This window comes from Diceros bicornis, chromosome 4, assembly GCF_020826845.1.
Source record: "Diceros bicornis minor isolate mBicDic1 chromosome 4, mDicBic1.mat.cur, whole genome shotgun sequence".
NCBI lineage: Eukaryota > Metazoa > Chordata > Mammalia > Perissodactyla > Rhinocerotidae > Diceros > Diceros bicornis.
In genome coordinates, this window is record NC_080743.1 from 68,524,566 (window position 1) to 68,548,855 (window position 24,290).

General features: G+C 36.5%; 1 protein-coding gene and 1 pseudogene across 1 annotated transcript in view; both read left to right on the forward strand.

Annotated features, from left to right (window-relative positions):
* Positions 1-24,290, forward strand: part of ATF6 (activating transcription factor 6) — a gene marked incomplete at its 5' end in the record, with an annotated part of 211,042 nt that overhangs the window by 127,844 nt on the left and 58,908 nt on the right. The window lies entirely within an intron of this gene.
* On the forward strand, positions 870-3,563 carry LOC131405022 (proteasome activator complex subunit 3-like; annotated as a pseudogene).

Genomic DNA, 24,290 nt, shown 5'->3' on the forward strand with positions numbered 1-24,290 from the left:
CATACATGTACACCCTTATCCCCCACCCCCACCCCCCACCTTTAACATATAATTCTCTCCACCACATCCTTCTTTGTTGCATTCCTGCAAGACTTGAAGCCGTCCGAACACAGAAACCATCTTTGAATTTCCAACTCCTAATTGGGGCTGAACATAGCTGAGTTGAACACAACTTACATTGCTAGTTTGTTAGTATAGGTATCTTCATATGATACATGTCTAAGTTGAAGCTATGACGCACTCCCCAGATCCCTCCTCAGAACTAAAGGATTTATTTCCCAACTGCTGGAAGTCCTGCTGCCAAATAGCCCTCTTCAGGAACTGCCTTGTCTCCAACTCAGGACAACTCTGAAGGGCCTTTCCCAGTTCCCCATGGGGTCAGCTGGGGCCTTGAGATTGCATCAAAGTCCAACTTCTCCCTCTGTTCTCTCTCTTCCTTTCCACAGGTGTTTATATCAAGAACACTCCCTAAACTTCCTGTAAGCAGACCCTCAGTCGGCTTGCTGGGGAGCTCAACCTGTAACATCTTTGTCTTGTTGATACTTTCCTTTTAGCTCTAGATTTTGTGAAGTTATAGTTAGCTAAAATCTTACTAATTCAAGATCATTTCATCCGATATGTATTGAGCACCTGCTCCATGCCAGGCGCAATGGAAATGAATTAAGACTTGGCCCCTACCCTGAAAGAGTTTACAGTCCAACTGAAGTGACAGTTACATTCGAAACTATACTGTAGCATTTTTATGTTACCGAACCAAGTGGGCTTGCCTCCTGGTGAGTTAAATAAGACTCTACACCAGTGGAAGTTGTCTCACAAAGTAAAGTGTATTTGCAGCAAACAGGAGACCATGAGGAATCATTTCCAAAGTCATGGCGTCCCTGAACAAAGGAGCGCAGGAACTTATGAATATTCAAAAGGGAGAGGTGGGTATTCACTTGCATAGGCTCAGTTGGAGAACACGCTTCCACATAATGAGGCCTAAGCTACTCCTGGAGAGATCTTTGCATTAATAGGGCAAAGGTCATGGGTGTGTAGCTCTTGTGGTGAGGCTTGGTCAGTTTCAGGATGGTTGGTGGTTACATCTCCTTAATATACAAAGGAAAAGAAGCAACTTGGAAAAACAGTTAATTGCTTCCAAACCCACCTTTGAGATTCTCCAGGTGCCTAGTTGGTAACATTTGGAATAATCTTTTTTTGAACTAAACTTCAGTAATTTTAGTATATAAGTCAAAGGCATGGACTTTACTCTGTGGTGTTGCAAAGAACAAAAGGAAAATATTTCAGGGAAAGGAAAAGAAATATAAATAAGTAGGTGAAATTTTAGAAAGTTACAGAATTTCTCTTTATCATTTTAGAAGCCTGTAGGGAAAAGATAGTTTTTTCACTTTTTATTTTGAAATAAGTTCAAACTTACAGAAAACTTACAAGAATAATACTGAACTCCCATACATCCTTTATACAGATTCATCAATTTTTAACATTTCTCCACATGCTTTAGCATTCTTTCTCTGTACATATGCAGATACACAATTTACTTTTCAGAACCATCTGAGAAGAGGTTAAATATATCATGTCACTTTATCCCTTAATACTGTAATGTGTATTTTCTAAAAACAAGGATATTAACCTCTGTAACCACCATACAGTTAAATTCAGGAAAATTTGACTTTGATACTTTAATCTATAGTCCAGATTCAAATTTTGTTCATTATCCTAAAAAAGATGAATTTAAGAAAAGTCACGTAACTTAACATTTGTAATTTAAACTAAAAATTGTATAAAGTAAGCCATAGAAGATCTGAGAAGTTTACTAACTTGATTAAAATACCATGGTGAAGTGAACCACTTGTGACTTTCTAAGGATAGAGCATGGCTAGGCCCAGGTTACCTGTAAAGGTGTGGCTTAAGGGCTCTCCAGAAGTGAGCCTTGCTCTGTAGAGCCCATTTCGTGAGGTGCCTTTCAAAAGAGGTCATGTATTCTGGACCCAGGGATTGTGGATTTCCTTGAGTTCCTATGTAAAGTGCACTGACTTGGCACTGCCTGGTCTTCACAGCGCTTAACTGCAAAAAACGATGTTTTTTGGAACCGTCTTCAAGCTCAGGCTTCCCGCCCGCCAGGCTGGGAGGTAGAGGAGGTGCTGCTGCGGTAACTAGATCTGGCAGAGCCCCCTGACACGTGGTCCTCCATGCTCTAGCGCTGTGCGGGCTGCTGGGACCTCCGGGATGTCATTTCCCACGTGGCAGGGTGTGGTCTGTTGGGATTGGCAGGTGGCAGCAGAAGCCCAAACCCAGCCTGCCACGGAGGGAGAAACCCAGGTGGTGTCCACCCCAATGCTCGACCCCCCTGGAGGTCGTGGCTTCCCCGCTGAAGATAGAGCAGGACATGCAGAGGAAAGTAGATTCGTGTCAGCCTGTATAGCCCAGGAGGCCGAGGATCTGGTGTCCACCTTCTTCCCTCAGAAGCTGTTGGAGCTGGATAGTCAGGTCTAGGCACTCCAGCTGCAAGACCTGCCCAGGTCCGGAGCCCCCTGCCACCCCAGGCACTGTGGGCGATGTGCCCAACCAGGATCTGCCGCCTCTGCAGACCTGGTCCTCGGTCAGAGTACCAGCAGTGCTGGGCGGTGGGGGACAGCTTCTGCGGAGCAACCGGCATCATGTGGAGCTGATTGAGCGAGTAAAACCTGAGCTCGAGCTGTTGCGAGAGAAATGCAACACGCTGCGGGTACAGGTGCAGCTGCTCATCCCAAAGGTGGAGGATGGCAACAACTTCGGAGTGTCTATTCGGGAAGACACCGTGGAGAGCACAGCAGCCTCCTGTCTATGACATTCTCCACCTATTACAACACCCAGGCCAAATTGGTATCCAAAATAGTGAAATACCCCCTGATGGAAGATTATCTCTGCACTGTAGCCGAGGTTGACGAAAACAAGTACCTGAGTGTGCCCCAGATCCTGCTGTAGGTACGGAACCAGTTTGCCACCTTGCCTGAGGTGATCCTCAGAAACATGGAGAAGATCAAGACTCCTTGGAGCACGGACACTGACAACCTATGCTAAGGACTTTTCTCCACCCCAGTTTCCTTCAGGAGTTGGCCGAGCTGTTTAGGCAGCTAGAAGGCTGGTTATTAATGACTCCACATGAAATGACTGGAAATGCAGTTACTGCTTAGTGAGAATTTCATACAGCCTTATCCTCATACTGAATCCTCTTTTGTTGTAATTTTTATTTGATTTTTCTTTCTGGGAGAGAATGGAGACAAACCATCTGGTAGAAGGTACTAAGGTTGGCCAAGGAGAAAGGACTACCATTTTAAGAAGCAGCTTTAGGGACCAGTCTGGTGGTGTAGCAGTTAAGTTCCCATGCTCCACTTCGCTGTCCCGGGGTTCGCAGGGTTGGACCCCGGGCGTGAACCTGTGCACCCGCTGTCAAGCCATGCTGTGGTGGGCGTACCACATAAAATAGATGAAGATGGGCAGAGATGTTAACTCAGGGCCAATCTTCCTCAGCAAAAAGAGGAGGATAAGCAACAGATGTTAGCTCAGGGCTAATCTTCCTCACCAAAAAAAAAGCAGCTTTGTAGATGAACGTTTGCCAAAGTTTTTTTTTTTTTTTTGTGAGGAAGATCAGCCCTGAGCTAACATCTGATGCCAATCCTCCTCTTTTTTTTTTTCTGAGGGAGAGTGGCCCTGAGCTAACATCCGTGCCCATCTTCCTCTACTTTACATGGGACGCCGCCACAGCATGGCTCGACAAGCAGTGCGTCAGTGCTTGCCCAGGATCCGAGCCGTTGAACCCCGGGCCACAGCAGCGGAGCTCGCGCACTTAACTGCTTGCGCCACTGGGCCAGCCCCCCTTTTTTTTTTTTTATGGTGTTGGTGACATTGAATGATCATGCGTTACTCAAAGAAACCTGAAGTTTTAAAGAAGGTTAATTGAAGCTTCTCCTAAGGTTCTGCCATGTGTTACTTTGTTCAGACCAGAAATACTCTGTTTACACCATCATTTGTTTTTTGCAAGGAAAGAAATTTAAAGGGATGTGTTGAGGTCATTGTATGCCTCCAGTTTAGCAAACTGAAATAAAACTTGGTTTTAACATTTTATGATGGCCTAAGTATGCGTATCTGAACTTTAATTTTCTGATGTATAGGATTTCCCTCCTCCTCAGTTGGACTATGATCATACCCTTGATATTTTTCAACTCGGTTGCGTAAGAAAAGTGAGCATATGAAGAGTAATAAATCTTAATTGTTCTAAAGAAAAAGACATCCATGCCTCCCATAGAATGAAGAGGAATCTGTGAAAATGTGTTCCTTGCATAACCTTCTACCATGTCAACATCTTCCGGTTTCCTTTTACACACAGTTTAGAATTTCTTCTGCTTGTCCATTCGTCTCATAAGTCTCTGCTAAATTTTTGAAGCTTTATATCACATTTACTTTTTTTTTCTCAGTTGATTTTCATCTCCCTTCCTCTTTTTTCTCTTGAGATATTTCTCATAGGCCCTTATTAGAGTTTTCCTCTCATATTATATGGGTCTTTCTTTAAATCTGAAGACTCTAAAATGTGACTTTGGATTTTTTCCTCCTGCCTGCTTTTGCTGCCTGGTTGAGGGGAAACCATTGGTGTCTTCTTAGCAGTGATCTATACTGTTGGTATTTTTCAAGTTCAGCATTTCCACATTTTATTTGCAGGTAAGGTAAATTATTGCACTGTGAGTCACCTCATCCATCAGAGAGAATTTCATGCTTGTGATGTGATATGATGAATCTATAATGTTTTTTGTTCAGAATTGTATCTTTTCTAATGATAGATACTTTAGCCAGCTGAAGTGTTAGTCAGAACACCTTTTTTTCAGTACTAGTATTATTTCAGAATCTTCATCACTCAAAAGCACCACCTGTGGAAGTTATATAATATAAATTTGGAAAAGTATGAGTGGGAGTTCTTTTTGATGTCTTTTTCTATATAGGAATGAGATTATTCCTGTGCACAATTGACAGCTTCGTCTCTTTTTTCCATTCAGCTAACTGTGCCCTGAATCTTCATATTTTTGAGACTGTGTACACACATAAGTTATGACCTTAGTCTTTTAATGTATTTTACAGTAATACTTTCATGCAATAAATTATTTTCTCAAACCAGGTTTTTGTGGGAAAATTAGGAGTGATTAAATTTATTTTTTGTGAGAGATGAGAATGTTTTCCATTGAAATTTCTTTTTCATATAAGACCCTCCGAAACTGGGTGACCATATAAGAAAGTATAATATCTATTATTAAAACTTATTTGTAATTCTACCTTTTTTTTCCCTTTTTGCAGTATCTTTTTAAGGATATCTTCCTTGCTATAAATGAAATTATGCCTTCAGATCTTGCTATAGATAGGGTTATAACATGATTATTTTATCTCTTCTTTTCATTGATCCTAATTGCCCCCGCTTCCCCCTTCCCATTTCCCCATTTAATGAGTGCAGTCACTTTTGCATGAGACTTTTTCTTCAGGAGTGTCTCTTCAACAATGTGTTTTGGTTGCCAAGGGTGAAAACCAGCATGACTTTATTTTACCACTTGATTCTATAAGCTGCTTTAAAACATTTCCTATTTAACAGCAAGAATTGTTTAAGATGTAAAACAGAGATGTTTTCTTTTGCATGTTTTTTGAAAAAGAAATATTTCTGAGTTTAAAATACACCACATCACAAGTAGGTGGTTTTTTGTTTTTCTAGGGTGGTAGTGATACCGATTACCTTTTTCTGAGATGGTGTCGATGTCTATCCAGAAAGTGCCTAATGATTCCTGGCATTTATTTTGCTTTTTCATTTTCCTTATCTGTTTCACCAGAATGAGTGAAAAGACTATATTTCTCCATGAGTAAGGTGAATTAACTTGATACATAAAATTCTGTTTCGGTCACCTTTGTTTTTTATCTGTAGGTATATCTAGAAAATGTGCCTTATACTGGGCCCTGTCCTTACTAAAATCGATATGAATATTTGTCTATTTTAAGCTATATAGATTAAAAGGATTTGTAAACTTGTTTAGTAGTAACTTTATTTTCAAAGTAAACTCCTGAAAAATGATTCCAAGGTAAAACAAGTTTATTCTTTTTCTTTTTATTGAGGTAACGTTGGTTTATAACATTGTATAGGTTTCAGGTGTACAACATTATAATTTGACATCTGTATACACTACAGTGTGCTCACCACCAAAAGTGTAGTTTCCATCTGTCGCCATATAATTGACCCCCTTTTACCCATTTCGCCTTCTCCCAGCCCTTTTCCCCTCTGGTAACAACCAATCTGTTGTCTGCTTCTGTGAGTTTAAAAAGTTTATTCTTTTGTTGAACTTCTGAAAGCCTGAGTTTTTCAAATCTTACCTTAAAAAAAACAACCACAAAAGTTATTGTTTAATAGATAAAGACATCTGTTTGTCTTTGACATTTCCCCTCAAGAGTTCTCTTTATTTCCCTTGTGAGGTGTTATACCTGATTCAGAAAAATGCTAAGAACCCTACCGTCAGTTCATACCATCTGACAGGCATTTAATTGCCTGCCAGTCTGTAATGGACAGTGTAAGGGAAGTCCAAACGTTGTTTAGTTTTTCAGCCATAGTTAATCATCTAAGGTTTAAATATCTGTTCTGTACATAATATACCCATTATCTTTTGCTTATTCCTTTTACTCTTAAACTGTCAAACCCTATGCCAGATTGAAATAAATTCTCTCTAATACCCAGGCATGCCTTTTACTAAGAAAATATGCTTGTCCTTCGTACTTAAAGATTTTTGGTATTTGCATTTTTCTCCCTGTTGTAACACTATATCAAACTAAATGCAAGCTGGAATGCTTTTATAAAGTCCCTACTTCTGCAAAAATTAAGCCTTTTGTGATTTTCCTCTTTCTTGCAAATGATTGGAAAAAGGTCTTATGATAATAAAAAACCTATTTTAGGTAGTGTCAAAACATGATATCCAATATAAATCATTTGCCTATTATTAGTACTTTAGGCACCTTTTTTGTTCCTTTTAAAAAGCCAACTGAATTGAGTGTGTGTTTTGATGTTTTGTTCATAAGCAATAGTCTTTAAAACTCATTTTGGAATTAAATAATTTTAGTTTTACATTCCTTTTGTAATTCGTGAAAGCTGCTAACTGAAATTTGATTGGAAACTCTGAAATTAGTAGATCTGGTTTTTAGAATTGAGTGAAATACCTTTCTTAAACCATGTGAATAATGTAGAAGAGGCTTAATTTTAAAGTTCTTAAGCTTTGGAGCTTAGAGTCTTTTTAAATTACTGAGTTGTTCATAAATTCTTCTTTGGTTGTTAGAGGCAACATTTTTTAATAATCCATGAGGTTTTCATATTTCTACAGAATTCTCACCAAATTGTCTCAACCATTAATAGATACCTATGTGATCAATTTAAAATGTTTTTTAATTTCAAAAGGACTATCTCAATGCTCAGAAGTTTGAAAATAAACAGAGGGAAATCACCCATAACCTACTAGTTTAAGAAAATGATTGAAATGTATGTGTGGGTTTCATTTATTTTAAAGGATATGTATGTATTTTTACATCGTTGCAACATAGCATATGCATACTTCTGTAGAGATTAAGCATTTATATTTAAATCCAGTCTTAATAATATTATAATTTTATTTGATTGATATCCCCAGATTCAGATAGCAATAGATAAACCTTCTTTCATTCTATCTTCCAAGGATTCTGAAGGCTCTGTTACCTAACTTTGAGAATGATATTCATCTGAGACGGGGGTTTTGGCTAGAGTGTGGAAAATAGAAATCAAGTAGCCAGGAGGACATGTGCTTAGATGGCTGTGAGAATGTCTAGATATTTACATTAGGATTTTACTCTGCTTTTGAGTTGGGGGTCCATAATGGCATTAGCAATGTATCTGTGATCATTTTATTATTTAGTGTTTATCCCTCCCCCTCCCAAAAAACCCTTTTAATTACCTCCATAAAATATGTACAAGAAAGCAATTACACTGTTGTATACTGATTAGATGAGTTGTTCCTGCTTACATAATTTGGTATGAGTAGGGGAGAATCCTGCTTCCTCTGTCAACATTTAAACATTTCTGAAAGATGCTATTGTGCACTGACATCAAGGCGTTTTTTAAAAATTACTGATCTTTTTGAAAAACAAAGGACTCAGTCAATTACAGAAACAGGTGCTGGACCACCCTTGTTGTCTGCATTAAAACACTGTACCAAGAGATAACTAAGTATCTGCCCACCTCAAACTGAAATTATCCATGGGAAGCAGAATATATATATAGAAGTTTCATGACTTGTCTTTTCATCAGCAATAATAGATGCTTCATGTTAGACAATTATACATTTGTGTATCTTTTTTCTTTGCTTTCTTTGTTGTGATAAGTCTTCAAGTTCCTAAAGGTCAATTAGCAGAATTTTATCAGTGAAGCTTAGTGATTCCCGTCACTCAAATTTAAAATGTTTCACTAGTAAACTGAATTTAATGAATTTTCTCAGAGAATGTCAAGTGTTATTTTTGCTTACTGGTGAAAAGCTAACAGGAGCTGATGAATAAGAATTGAACCTACAATCAGAATTAGGTTCCTTTCACAATTTGGCCATTTATTGTAACATTTGTTTCAAATAATATTACTTTCAAAGTGTAAAGCATTTTGAAATTCTTGAATAAATATATAGTTTCCAATTTAGATTTGTGTGTGTGTGTGTGTGTATGTGTGAGGATGATTAGCCCTGAGCTAACATCTGTTGCCAATCCTCCTCTTTTTTTTTGCTGAGGAAGATTGGTCCTGGGCTAACGTCTCTGTCCGTCTTCCTCTCTATTTTGTATGTGGGATGCCTGCCACAGCATGGCTTGATAAGCGGTGCGTAGGTCCAGGCCTGGGATCTGAACCTGCGAACCCCGGGCCGCTGAAGCAGAGCATATGAACTTAACCTTTACACCACCAGGCCAGCCCCTCCAACTTAGATTTTTGAAATTGAGAGATGTACTTTTGCCCCCTTAATTTTATGGGTGAAGAGAATTAGACCTAGACAGTTTATAGCATCACACACCTCATCTATGGCAAAGCAAAGTCCAGAAGCCACATCATCTTCCATTTTACGCTAGTGTTCTCTTCGCTGCACTACACTGCTTCCTTATCAATAAATGAGATTGTTAAAAGAGTTCTTCTAGAAATATGCAAACCAATGGGGTTCAACAAATTAACACAACAGCCCTACGAAGTAGTGTGTTATTCTATTCTGTGAAATTTAAGGAAATTGAAATGTTTCTAAACCAGAATGGGCTGTAATATTTTTACTTAATTAAAGATTATGTAAAGAAATAAAAAACAATCTCTAAATTTATATGTTAAATTTAACTTTATTTTGTTCATAAAAAATGACCCTTACTAAACAAAACCTAGGAGTTTTAATATCTCCTATTACATATCCTTCTCAGGAGGACTTATTCCACCCCATCAGCAATGCCATTTGTGTGGAGGATGGTGCTATTAGAGCATTTGGAGATAGACCAGGAGAAGTATAGTACAAGAGTTTGTTTGTTTCACTTGAATATTTGGGTTTAAGATATCCTACTGACCAACTCCTCCACCTCCCGTTGGTGGTCACCATCAAAGAACTGCTAAGTGCAGTTGTCATGGCTGCTGTTCCTAGTAACCTACAGAATGAAGGGAGAAAGCAGAGGAGCTGTAGTTTTCTGTTGGAGAGGAAGCCTGAAAGGACCATTTCCCAGAAGAAGTTTATCCTGAGTACAGTTCAGTATACTAGCCACAAGTCTTCAAATGTAACTAGTCCTAATTGAGATGTGCTGTAAGTGTAAAATGCACACTAGAGAATGAAGAAAAAAGTAAAATATCTCAATAATTTTTACGTTGATTGATTACATGTTAAATGATAATATTTTGGATATATTAGGTTAAATAAAATAGATTAAAATTAATTTCACCTGTTTCTTTTTACTTTTTTATTGTGTACTAGAAAGGTTAAAATTATGTATGTGGCTTGCATATATGGCTTGCAGTATATTTATATTAGACAGCACTGCTCTAGAGCTGAGATTTCTAAGGTAATTGAGATGAGCCTTGAAGCTGAACCAAAACCTTCTACACTGATATATTATGGGAACATGGTATTCCATTTAGTGTAGACTTTTTGACTTTTAGTAAAATTTTTATTGGTTTATCATCTGGTTTATAATGTACAACTCTGTAAAAGCCATTCAGAGAGAGACTACACTTTGTGAACCAAGCCTTCTGAGAATCCAACTTATTCTTGGAACTTAGAGGCCTAAAGGAGTGGCTGGATGGCTAGCATGCCCCTTCAGCATGCCTTCTAAACGGCATATCTCTTATCCAGGCTTTAGGTGAGAGCCTAGAGTACTAGTATTCTATATTGCTAATTAAGGGTGGCTCCATATGCTTTAGAAACCAAATAGATGGTAAGTTTGACATCTTAATATGAAAATTGAGACACTTATCTGATAGTGTTTTTATCTGGATGAAAGAATAATGTACCTCTGGTGCCTATGAATACCTACAGGCAGTCGGGCTCTTCCTCAAGGAACAACATTTGAACACTCAGTTAAATCCCCATGATTCCATTAAAATTCCCGTAATTCTTTGTATTATTTTTATGTATATGTATACTTTCTCTAGATAAATTTCTTGAGAATAGTGAGAGGTTTTTAATTCACTCTTTATCGCTTATAGTGTTTTGCATATATTAAGTTTATAAAGTGTTTTGAATTAAGTTGAACTAAACCAAAACTGGATCAAACTAAAGAAAATTGTTTCTCTCTTTTCTCATAAGATACAGTAAGTAAGGCGCTTTGCTACAACTGAGCATGTATGTGGATGTCTGCCCAGGAATATGTCACAGTCGTGAGAGACATCTGAAAATCTGATTCAGAAGTAAACAAGGCCAATTTCAGGCTTCTAATTAAACATTTTTTCATATCACAATAATATAAATGTTTTAAAGTACTCCTGGCAATTCTCCTTCAATATTCCCAGTGATTTCATTAAACCTGTTCATCCTGCAACAGCTGCAAGTTATTCCAGACATCTGTATCAAATCCCCATGCTCTATAAGCCCATTTGAAAGCAACTCTCTCACCCGATTAACAACATCAGTAATTCTCTTATTACTTTTCTAACCAAGAGTTATGGAGAAATGAGTCTAGTGTATCAAAGAGTGAAGAATCCTGAAACTTGTTTTACAAAACTGATTCTCTATGGTCATGAACATAATGCTTTACCCTTCCAGATTTCTGTGTTTAAAATGTCAAACAGTTTTTTAAATACTTGAAAGTTACATAGTTTGTTAAATACTTAAGAAGGAATTCTCTTAGTGTTTTTTTTTGAGGAAGACTGGCCCTGAGTTAACATTTGTTGCCAATCTTCCTCTTTTTGCCTGAGGAAGATTGTCCCGGAGCTAAGGTCTGTGCCAATCTTCCTCTATTTTGTATGTGGGCCGCCGCCACAGCACGGCTTGATGAACGGTGTGTAGGTCCGTGTCCAGGATCCCAACCCAAGAACCCTGGGCCGCCAAAGCAGAGCACGCAAACCTAATCACTACACCACTAGACTAGCCCCTTAGATTTTATTAAGTTTTATTTGCTAATAAATATAAGGACTTAAAACATTCCGTGTAAAAATTATTTCATAAATTTTAAACAGTTTAAATAGAGTAAGTAGAGTGAACTCAGCACACCACTACTTTATTCCTCTGTTTCTTTAATATTGGTAAACGTTTTTCCCTACCTTTTATGCTGTGAGACAAGCACAAAAGGGTTGAACCCATGGCCTTTATATTTCACAGCTTATTCCAATACTTCTATTAGGCACACATCCAGAACTGAAGAAATTTGACAGGCTATGTGATTGCTCTTCTGTGGAGGAGTAATACTCAACTTATGCTCATAGATAATTAACAAATCGCATGAAAAAAGACCTCTTAGAAAGCCATTTTTATGAGCCTCATGAGCTGGGGTTAATATTTTCAATAAGAAGCCAGTAAGTTGAATATAATCTTTTGCATTTAAACTCCACATTATTGTGTTGTATTATAAGAAGTCGAAAGACCAGTGTGGTAGGAAGAATAAAACGTTATTTATGAATGTAATTTATGTTTATGCTTTTCGAAGATTGAGTATTGGCAACAAATGAAGTCAGAATAACTTGATTAAAGCCAGCAAATATTGTGGTTTATTTTTTTTTTAATCTCCTTAATTTTATAGTATGTGCTAAAGTTTTTCCTTTGCAAGTACACATGTAGAGACATAAATTTATGCGTTACCTGAGACATGCTCATTCTGTAAAAGTTTTGTGCAAAACTAATGATCTTGAGATCCATAAGAAAATTTAAAAATTATTCATCACATTTGAAAATTGAAAAATTAAAACTTTGATAAAAGCAAAGCCTACGAGAATTATCATAGTCGGAAAGAAATATTATATTACTCATTCCTTTTAGCTCTTCTTTTCCTACCTCAGAAGTCATTTAAATTTATTCAAAAAGGTTTAATTTAAAAGTTCTGCTTAGAAGATAAATTTGAGACTTTTAGTATTATTTCACAGTAATGCTATGTTTGACCTCTTAATTTAAACATTTTAAACATATGTTTATACAACAGGCAGATTGGTGTTCCTTTTAATGAATTAATACCAGAATATAGTTATTCCTTTATTTAGTGTCTTTGAAACTTCACTAATTTCTAAACTAACTAAATTTACTCTGAAAAGAGTTCTGAAATTTTTAGTTACAGTCAGATTAATGGCTGGTTTATTTTAGAGACAATCTTGATCTCTCCTCAGTAATTTCAAGAAGCAGTATTATTTCATTAAACCATCAAATTGTACTAGTCTGTTGATTAACATATCCTGAGAATTTATTGATCTGTTATTTTGTTCAAGTATATATGAAACTCTGTACATGTTCTTGGGCTTACAATTAGTATTAATGCATTTACTAATTTATGTTTGGGAATATCTTTGCTGTATAATCTTAGTAACTGTTATGATATTTAGTATAAAATTACAGTATACAGACCACTGTGTCAACCACTCATACATTATTCTGTCCTGTTAACAGCAAACCTTATCCTTAACTATTATAAAACAGGTTTTCCTGTTTGTCATACATGTGAAGTATTTATATGTCCTTACGTGAAGTAATTTTTAAAGCCAGTTAGTCTTGAATGAGCAAGACATATTCTTCAGTCCCAACATTCCCCCCTCCCCACCCAGTATACTTAAGTATGTTTTAGGTAAGCCATAAATTGGGTTTATATTCATAGTTTTGGCAATGCTAATGTGAGTAGCAAACAGTAGCTATATTTTGTTTTTAGATTTGATTATTTATAAACAAACAGCTAAGTTATATACTCACGCGAGGTTTGTCATTTAAAACTACTATATTATAATTTTAACTTACTATTTTATATTGGAGTGATTTTTATTTGCTATAAAAGTTTTATATTCTGAGAGTTGTCATCAGATCATGCTTTGATCATTCTTTGATTTTCTGCCTACAGTAGTCATATTTATTTCATCTTTGTGAACAAAGAAAATAATTTAACAATTCTCAGTTCTCTTTGTGAAGAAAGTATATCCTGGGAGCTGTGGAAATAATAAATTCAAAGATTTATAAGACAGTTTTCACTACTCATTACTTGTGACATGTAAGAATAATTACTAATATATAATATTGCCTATACCTATTTTGACTTTAACATTTTAATATGTGACTGTGTTAGAATTGTTCATGCAAATGCATTTTAGGGTCCTATCGATAATACTGAAATAATTCTCTATATTGATGTGAAATTACTTCAACTCACCTTCATTTACAGTCATCCCTAGTTCTTACTTTCATATAATTATGTGTAATTGACATAAATTAGAGGCTATAAAGATTATCTATGATGACAGTTTTTTCCCCTGTATATTTACCATCCTGATCTTATATGATTCAGAGTGATGTTAAAGGTAGTGTATGCTTCCTGATCACACACCAAAAAAAAAAAAATAATAACTAGAAGTACACAAGGGAGAGAGTGGAAATTTTATGTCGTAGACAAATATGACTTGATAGATAATTATGTGTTGTTAAGTTGTTGATGGATATTGATTTCCTTTTATTTAGGGACATCCCAGAAACCTACCCAGATAGTGAGCAGAATCCAGCACTTTAGCAATTTGATAAACTGCCTTTCATGAGTGAAATGTATTCTCCACTTTGAAGGTCTCAATGTCGTTTTTCTTGGTGATTTTAGAAACGTTTATTTTGATTTGGTTGATTGTTGGTATGTTGGAATAAAATTGCTGTTGACCGATCTGGTTCTAAATCCCAGCTGGGCCTCAATTTTTTTGAAAGAGGGCATGGGCTACATGATCTCTGAGGTTTCTTCCTGCCCTATGACTCTGTGCTCTTGCCTAATATATTTTCTGTGATAATTTTGGTTGACTTTTTGAATGTAATAGCAGACCTTTAAGAAAATCCTCTATGTGAGACTTGAGACCTGAGATTTTGGGGTTGAGAGGGAGATGATCATAAAGCCTTCAAAGATGAAAAATGTATGACCTGATTCATATAAGGAGAAAAGATATTCCCAGCACAGAATAATAAAGAGCAAGGGCATTCTGGACACAGGAACCTCACTGTAAAGTTAAGTACACGTGAAAGAACATGGTGGGAAAGAAAAGAAACAAAGGAAATAATTTGAGTTTATTAGAATTCAGGGAGTATTGTACAAGGTAAGGTTGGAGAAGGAAGTTGGGACCTGATTTTCAGTTTATTGGCTATCATCTCCTAGTTAAATAGTCTATATTTATATGCTTTTTGAATGTGACAGATATAGCAAGAGTTGGGAAATAGAAAAACTTCAGGAAAATTTTGAACTGCTTTGGATTATTATTTTTTTAACATTTTAGAAAGCAGCAGTTTAGTATCTTTGCCTAACACTTGTGAGTATGTTGAAACAAAGAAAGGATTAGGATTTGTCAGTTGAATATCTTTACCTCCCTTTATTATCTAGCATTCACTTCCTAGACACTTTCCTTGGTGGGTTTTTTATAATAGTACCTAGTTGTTTTCCTAATTGATAGGCTTTTGTTTCCCTTTTTAGTTTATCACTCCTCTTTATAATTAGCCTGATACTTCAGTCAGCCATTTCAGATTGTCATTCTACACATCTTTTGAGTTCCATGTTGATAGGTGACTTTTCATGATCTTCTGTGAATGTCGTGATCTTCAGAGCTCACACCATTTGGTAGTCTAAAGAGCATATATCCTAATAAAAGATTTACTTGTAAGAACAAAGATCCAAAACTTAGAGAAAAAATCCCCACCTTCCCCCCCCCCCCCCAAAAAAAAACCCTGTAGAGTAAGGAGCATTATTTTGTATAATAACTTGCTTAAGGCCTCCCATCTATTCAGTCTTTGTTTATGAAGAACACTTGTTTGTGTGACCTGGCATTCCAGGGCAGGGCTCAGCATATCTTATTTCCTCTAACGCTTCACCATTAATGACTCATATCAGCACTTCTATAGATCTCACATTGGAGAGTAAACTCCGGTTTAGATTCTTGTTACATTGTTTTGAGAGTTTCCATAGGTAAGTGTTAGGCAGTATCTTAAATGATGGCTTATTTCTTAGAGGCATCTGTTTAACAGCTGAGCTCTGATGAGGAGAGTAAATAATTTTCAATTATTGTGATTTCCTCCAGTTGTACTCCTCATATTACTGTTTCTGATGAGGAGCATATTTTCCAGTTGGGTGCTCTAAATTTTCTTCTTTTATCCTATTTTATGTGTTTGTGAGTTTTATTTTGTTTTTACTATCTTTACAGCTAAGGAAGTTTGTAAAAAAATGAATTTGTCTAGACACTATAATATCTCTAGACATATTAGTCTCTTGAAATGAGTATACCTCATGTTCTGTTCACTTAAGATTTCCTTTAACAATAAGAAAAAAGGTTCCCTCATTCACTTATTCACTTTTTAAAAGTTTTAATGAGCTTCTGTTATTTGCTCAATGTATTCTAGTGCTATCGATACCAAAATTTCAAGCTTCTTATCTCTTGGAAGTCATCTTTGTAGCAACCAGCCCTATATTCCTTTTATTCCTAGTATGTCTCATGATAGTATGAATACAGATTGGTAATAATATTTGCTTTGGTGGAATTTGAGATGTGTTGGGAAAAGACTTCATTTAATTTTGGGCAAGACTATAAATGTTAAAAAAGAGATTTTCTAAGGATATGAGTGAATAATGATGATGATGGAGTAACCACAAACTGACCAGAGCAGATGTTAGTTGTTTCTATTAAATCATGTCTGGGTTGTTAGAAAATGACAATCTGAACTGAAATAAATGGTCATTAATTTAGAGAAGAAACTTTCTTTTTTTTTTTTTTTTTAATTTTTTGTTTATTGCAGTAACATTGGTTTATGACATTGTAAAAATTTCAGGTGTACATCATTGTACTTCTATTTCTGCATAGATTACATCATGTTAACCACCAAAATACTAATTACAACCCATCACTACACACATGTGCCGAATTATCCCTTTCACCCTCCTCCCCCCCCACTTCCCCTCTGGTAACCACCAATCTAATCTCTGTCCCTATGTGTTTGTTTGTTGTTGTTATTATCTACTACTTAATAAAGGAAATCATACGGTATTTGACCTTCTCCCTCTGACTTATTTCACTTTGCGTTATACCCTCAGTGTCCATCCACGTTGTCACAAATGGCTGGATTTCATCGTTTCTTATGGCTGAGTAGTATTCCATTGTGTATATATACCACAGCTTCTTTATCCATTCGTCCCTTGATGGGCACTTAGGTTGCTTCCAAGTCTTGGCTATTGTGAATAACGCTGCAATGAACACAGGGGTGCATGTATCTTTACGCATTGGTGTTTTCAAGTTCTTTGGATAAATACCCAACAGTGGAATAGCTGGATCATATGGTAGTTCTATCCTTGATTTTTTGAGGAATCTCCATACTGTTTTCCATAGTGGCTGCACCAGTTTGCACTCCCACCAGCAGTGTATGAGAGTTCCCTTCTCTCCACATCCTCTCCAACACATGTTGTTTCCTGTCTTGTTAATTATAGCCATTCTGACGGGCGTGAGGTGATATCTCATTGTAGTTTTGATTTGCATTTCCCTGATAGTTAGTGATTTTGAACATCTTTTCATGTGTCTGTTGGCCATCTGTATATCTTCTTTGGAGAAATGTCTGTTCAGGTCTTTTGCCCATTTTTTAATTGGGTTGGTAGTTTTTTTGTTGTTGAGATGCATGAGTTCTTTATATATTTTGGAGATTAAGCCCTGATCAGAAGTATGGTTTGCAAATATCTTCTCCCAATTGTTAGGTTGTCTTTTCGTTTTGTTGATGGTTTCCTTTGCTGTGCAGAAGCTTTTTAGTTTGATGTAGTCCCATTTGTTTATTTTTTCTATTGTTTCTCTTGCCCGGTCAGACGTGGTGTTTGAAAAGATGTTGCTAAGACTGATGTCGAAGAGCATACTGCCTATGTTTTCTTCTAGAAGTTTCACAGTTTCAGGTCTTACATTCAAGTCTTTAATCCATTTGGAGTTAATTTTTGTGTATGGTGTAAGGTAAGGGTCTACTTTCATTTTTTTGCATATGGCCATGCAGTTTTCCCAACACCATTTGTTGAAGAGACTTTCTTTTCCCCATTGTATGTTCTTGGCTCTTTTGTCAAAGATTAGCTGTCCATAGACGTGTGGGTTTATTTCTGGGCTTTCGATTCTATTCCATTGATCTGTGTGTCTGTTTTTGTGCCAGTACCATGCTGTTTTGGTTACTATAGCTTTGTAGTATATTTTGAAATCAGGGAGTGTGATACCTCCAGCTTTGTTCTTTTTTCTCAGGATTCCTTTAGCTATTTGGGGTCTTTTGTTGTTCCATATAAATTTTAGGATTCTTTGTTCTATTTCTGTGAAAAATGTTGTTGGAACTTTGATAGAGATTGCATTGAATCTATAGATGGCTTTAGGAAGTATGGACATCTTAACTATGTTAATTCTTCCAATCCAAGAGCACGGAATATCTTTCCATTTCTTTGTGTCTTCTTCAATTTCTTTCAGAAATGTTTTATAGTTTTTGGTGTACAGATCTTTCACCTCTTTGGTTAAGTTTATTCCTAGGTATTTTATTCTTTTTGTTGCAATTGTAAATGGGATGGTATTCTTAATTTCTCTTTCTGCTACTTCATTGTTAGTGTACAGAAATGCAACTGATTTTTGTATGTTGATTTTGTATCCTGCAACTTTACCATATTCGTTTATTACTTCTAAAAGTTTTCTGGTGGATTCTTTAGGGTTTTCTCTATATAAAATCATGTCATCTGCAAATAGTGACAGTTTCACTTCTTCCTTTCCAATTTGGATCCCTTTTATTTCTTTCTCTTGCCTGATTGCTCTGGCTAGGACTTCCAGTACTATGTTAAATAGGAGTGGTGACAGTGGGCATCCTTGTCTGGTTCCTGTTCTTAGAGGGATGGCTTTCAGTTTTTCACCATTGAGGATGATATTAGCTGTGGGTTTCTCATATATGGTCTTTATTATGTTGAGATACTTTCCTTCTATACCCATTTTATTCAGAGTTTTTATCATAAATGGATGCTGTATCTTGTCAAATGCTTTCTCTGCATCTATTGAGATGATCATGTGATTTTTATTCTTCATTTTATTAATGTGGTGTATTACGTTAATTGATTTGCGAATGTTAAACCTTCCCTGCATCCCCGGAATAAATCCCACTTGATCATGGTGTATAATGTTTTTAACATATTGTTGTAGAGAAGAAACATTCTTATAAAATGCTTTGCTAAACTTAGATTTCTCACTCTTTCACTATAAATAAAATCTAACCGTTCAAGTACATTATATCTATAAGTGAATCTTTTTGCTTCAATGTAAATAAGCTATTGTTATAGCATGAAAGTCATTTGTCTGTAAAATATGAAACAATTTTGAGTGAGATAATTTTTTTCACTAGAAGAGTCATTCATGCTAAAATATTTATTGCATACCTTTAGTCTGAGATGCTAGGAATTGAAGGATGGAGTTTTCCCTTTAAAGCAGTGATTCTTCATTCTTTTTTGATCTTGAACCCTCCCTCTCCCAAGAAAAATGCATATACATATTTAAATATAATGTCTCATATGATTTCAGTAGGCCTGTGAATCTCACCATTGTGAATCTTACCCTGAAGACATGCAGCCGAGCAGAAACAGACATATTAACACAAACTATAGTATGTTCAGTGATTTAAGAGGGATGGGTATAAGAGATTGTGGAAACGTAAATGAAGGGCAGTTAATTTTGCCTAGGCCTAGGTGGTAGAGAATGGAAATGCAAAGGGGAGAAGTAGGTAGGTGGGAATTGGTCCCAGAAGGGTGATAACGGAATTGACACTTTGTACCTTAAAAATGGACTAAAAATGAAAAACAGTAACAAAATGAAATGCTGGCAAAGATGTGGACAAACTGGATCACTCATACATTGCTGATGGGAATGTACAATAATATAGCCACTCTGGAAAAGTTTATAAAACTAAACATGCATTAGATATAACACCAAAAACACAAGTAAGAAACTTTAAAAAATAGATAAATTAGACTTCTTCAAAAGTAAAAACTTTTGTGCTTCAAAGGACACCATTAAGAAAGAGAAAAGAGAACCCACAGAATAGGAAAAACTATTTGCAAATCATATATCTAATAAGGGACTTGTATCCAGGATATATAAAGAAATCTTAGAACTCAACAGTAAAGGACAACCCAGTTTTTAAATGGGCAAGGGATATAAATAGAGAAGATATACAAAAGGCCAATAACACATAAAAAGATGCTTTATATAATTAGCCATTAGTAGAAGTTAAAACTAGAAATGTTTCAAATATTTATTTAATAACTTATTTGAAAATAACAATAAAACAATTACATTTTTAAATCAATAACATTTTTAATGAAAAATAATTATATCCTCCAAAGCAAAAAAAAAATTTTTTTAGTGAGAAGAGTGGCATTGTGTTACAGTTTTGCAAATTTCTAATATCTGATTTAATAGAAAAATAGCAGGGTTCTCTTATGTGTTTCTGCATTCAATCTGTTGTAATGTATTGTTTTGGTTGGAATATGTGAAGAAAACCTAGCCTACTACAGATATGTAGTTGGAAAAAGGAGGAGTATTTTAATAGTATTTTCATAGAGGAAGTGTGCCAATAGAGGAAGATTGGCACAGATGTTAGCTCAGGGCTAATCTTCCTCAAGCAAAAAAAAAAAAAAAAAGGAGGAAGATTGGCAACAGATATTAGCTCAAGGCGAATCTTCCTCAGCAAAAAAAAAAAAAAAAGCCATTGTAATAGCACTCCTGTAGCTAATTTATTTATATTATAAACCATTTTTGGATCCTGGCTATATAAAAGACTATAATAGGTCCTGGGGATTTGGCAATTAACAAAACAGATAAAAATATCAGCTGTTGTAAAGCTTATTTATAAAGACAGTAAGTGTTAGGGAGAAAAGTAAAGCAGAGAAGAGAAAGGACGTGAGTGTGTTTGGTGGGGATATGTCTGTGCAATTTAACTAGAGTAGCCAAGAAAGGCCTCACTGAGAAGTTGACATACGAGTGAAGATTTGAAGGGGGTGAAGGTGTGTGCCATGCACATGTTCCAGGAAAGGATATTCCAGGGTGAATAGCAAGTACAAAGGCCCTGACGCAAGAACATGCGTTGTATGTGTGAGGAACAAGAAAGGTAGCTGTTGCAGCTAGAGTGGAATAAATAAGGAAAAGAACCATAGAAGATGATGTCAGAGAAATAAGTAGGTGCGTCAGAACATACACAGCCTTAAAGGCCATTGGGGTTATTTTAATTTTTCTCTGTGATTGGAAGTCATTGGAGCATTTTGATGTATATTTTAACAGGATCATTCTGGTTGCTGTAATGAGAATAGACTTCAAGTAGGAAAGAGCAGAAGTGAGCAGACCATTTAGGAGGCTATTGTAATTATACAAGTAATAGATAATAATGGCTTGGACTGATGGTTAGATGCCAGATATATTTGGGCTGTAGAATTGATAGGTTTCACTGATGGATTGGTATGGAGTATGAGAAGAATACTATAAGATCTTTGGTCTGAGTATCTGAGAGAAATGGCATTGCCATTGAGATGGGAAACACTATGGGAGAAGCACATTTGAGAGGTATATCAGGAGCTTAGTTTTGGGTATCTTAACTTGGAGACGTCCAAGTGGGTATTTTGAGTAGGCAGTTGGATATAGGAGTCATCAAGGCCAAAGGAGTGAAATGGGCTAGAAATATAAATTTGGGAGTCATCAATGTATAGATAATATTTAAAACCCTGAGACTAAATGAGCTTGCCAAGGAGTGAGTAGAGATAGATGAGAGGAGCTAATGTGGACTTAAGCTCAGGAATGAGAAAGGGACATATTTAGTGTTGGGGGTAAGAAAAATGAAAGAGTCCAAGATCATTCTAGGTTTCTCTTTGGATAAATAGAATTTGATGAAGTTAACTAAAATAGGAAATCTAGGGGAAGATAAATTGTAGTTTAAGGACCTGTAGAATATTCCAGTGGCAATGCCTAGCAAGCAGTTATAAATATGGGTCTTGAGTTAAGGTTTGAGTGGTTTGAGCCAGACATATATTTCAAGTCATGGGACTAGATGAGAATGCCAAGGAAGGATATGGATTGAAAAAATATTTGCCTCTAAGAAACACTAATTTTTAATGTGAGTTGTGGGTAGAAGAGAAGGCAGCAAAGAAAAAAAAAGTTGGAGGTAAATGAGAACTAAGAGAGAATTTGAGGAGTGAGAGTTGAAAGAGTAAAATGCTGCAGAGAGAAAGTAGGGTGAGGACTAGATACAAGCAAGTGGGTTTACCAGTTAGAATACAATATTTATGAGGACTATTACAGTAGAATGGTGGTGACAGAGCCAATTTTCATTACTTTGGGGATCAAGTGGGAGATAAGGGGGGTCCATTGATTTATGACTCAATCTGTTGTCTTTTATTTACCTAAAATAATGCCATGGTTAATCTAATTAAAATTAATGTTTTTGGAAAATGTTAGGTCAGACATTAACCAAGCAATATCAAATATGTCAGAAATGAAATTCCAGTACTGGGCCACTAATGGTGCTTGGTTGTAAACAACAGAAACCTACTATAAACTTAAAGCAGAAACTGCTTACATTAAGCAGAAAAGGAATTTATTGGAAGGCTGTTTGTTAGTTCACAGACTCCTTGGAAGGTTGGAGAATTCAGCTCAGAACACTCGTGGGAACCAAAGGAGGCCACACAGCAAAGAACACAGCCATTGTCTCAGCTCAAGAAGTTGGTTTAGTTGCTTGCCCTTTTCTGAGACTGATTTTGGCATGATGACACATGCAAAAGAAATACAAATCCAAAACCTCAAAAACTTGATAAGTAATGTAGGCCTTTAATGAAGTGTCTTGAAGATACTGCAAACGAAATATTAAATCAAACAATAGACGGCAAAACGTCTGTCTCGCCCCCCGCCCCCAACACACACACCATAGAGTCACTGTCCCAGTCTCTCTGCTAGCACACAACTCAGGCTAGCCCTCTTTACCAATCTCTTTTCTACCCTTCTAACTTCTAGACCTTTTTTCCTGCTAATAACTCATACCTTTTTTAATTTAAACCAATTTAGCTTCTTCCAACTTTCCTTTCCACCTACGACCTTACCTGAACCACACACACAATCCAGCAGTGCTTAAAAAAATAAAAATCCTTGGAAAAAGCACAGAGGTAGAGTAGAAGCTTTGAAAACTTGTGCTTCAATTATTTTTCCCCTGTCATCTTTTAAATTAAAAGAAGTGAAATATGAGGGTGTCCTCTTTTCTTGGTTGATTTCATAGAGAATACCTGTGATGATTGGCACTAGTGTTTGTGAAAAGGAATAGTGAGAGATCATGATGGAAAGAAGCCAGAGGAGTAGGGACCAAATTATAAAGAGCTTTCGTTTCTAGGCTCAGCAGTTTGGATCAGTCATGTGTGCCTGTCATCCTGTTTCTGTTCAGCAGTGGAGCAGTGGCTCTTGGCTATGAGGTGGAAAGGAGTAAACCTAGACAACAATGTCAGCGTCCATGCTCACGCTACCTGTTGCATTTCCTCAGGGACTTCTCTGACCTCAAATTCTTTGGTCCTTTTTTTAAAAAAATTATCAAACACTTATAATAGTGCTTTCTGCGTGCCAGTCACTATTCCAAGTGCTTTCAGGTATTAACTTATTTAATCATTATAAACAATCCATGCAATAGGTATTGTTACTGTCCCTTTGTTCCCTAATAATCTCTTTTCTCGGAAAACTTGTTTAAATTTTTTTTTAATTTTATTTATTTATTTATTTTTCCCCCAAAGCCCCAGTAGATAGTTGTATGTCATAGCTGCACATCCTACTAGTTGCTGTATGTGGGACGCGGCCTCAGCATGGCTGGAGAAGCGGTGTGTCAGTGCGCGCCCAGGATCCGAACCCGGGCCGCCAGCAGCGGAGCACGCGCACTTAACCGCTAAGCCACGGGGCCGGCCCTCAGAAAACTTGTTGACTCAAATTTGCTGTAGCCTCAGACCTCCTCCTCCCCGCTCCCCGTGGTTTGCTTTGGTAGCATCTCTGTAAGATGCAATTTAATCTTCAGGAAATTCACTTCCTACCAGTAGTCTTGAGTAAAGTGAGTTTCTAAAATGAAATATCTTGTAAACATTATGTCTGACAAATTCGCATATGGTTAAAGCCTTTATGCATTTAGTGTTTGATCTTTTCCCTTAATAAGGCAGTTTTTGGATTGCCACACTGTTGGCACTCAACAAATGATGATTGATAACAAGTTTCCGGGGGTGCTAATTTACTTCCCTAAATCACACACTGTCCAGCCTTTGAAAAGCTCTGTATTATATCTGACCAAGTTTTGAACTTTGATTAGCTCAAGTTATTGAATGAAGTAATATGAAGAACAGGGTCAAAGACCTCCTAACCCTCTACCTGTCCAAAGCATGTAACCAGCATTTTATCCAACAGCTTTCTTCAGGGAAAACAATCCTGACTGGTTTAGAAACACTTTCCCTGAAACTCTCATCAAGAGAGAAGAATGATTTGGAAGCTACTGTCTTATCCTTGGGAAAGTATTTACAAGAAACCATTTTGACCAAGAAACTCAAAATTAATTCTGGTTTTAAAAAAGAGAGGCATA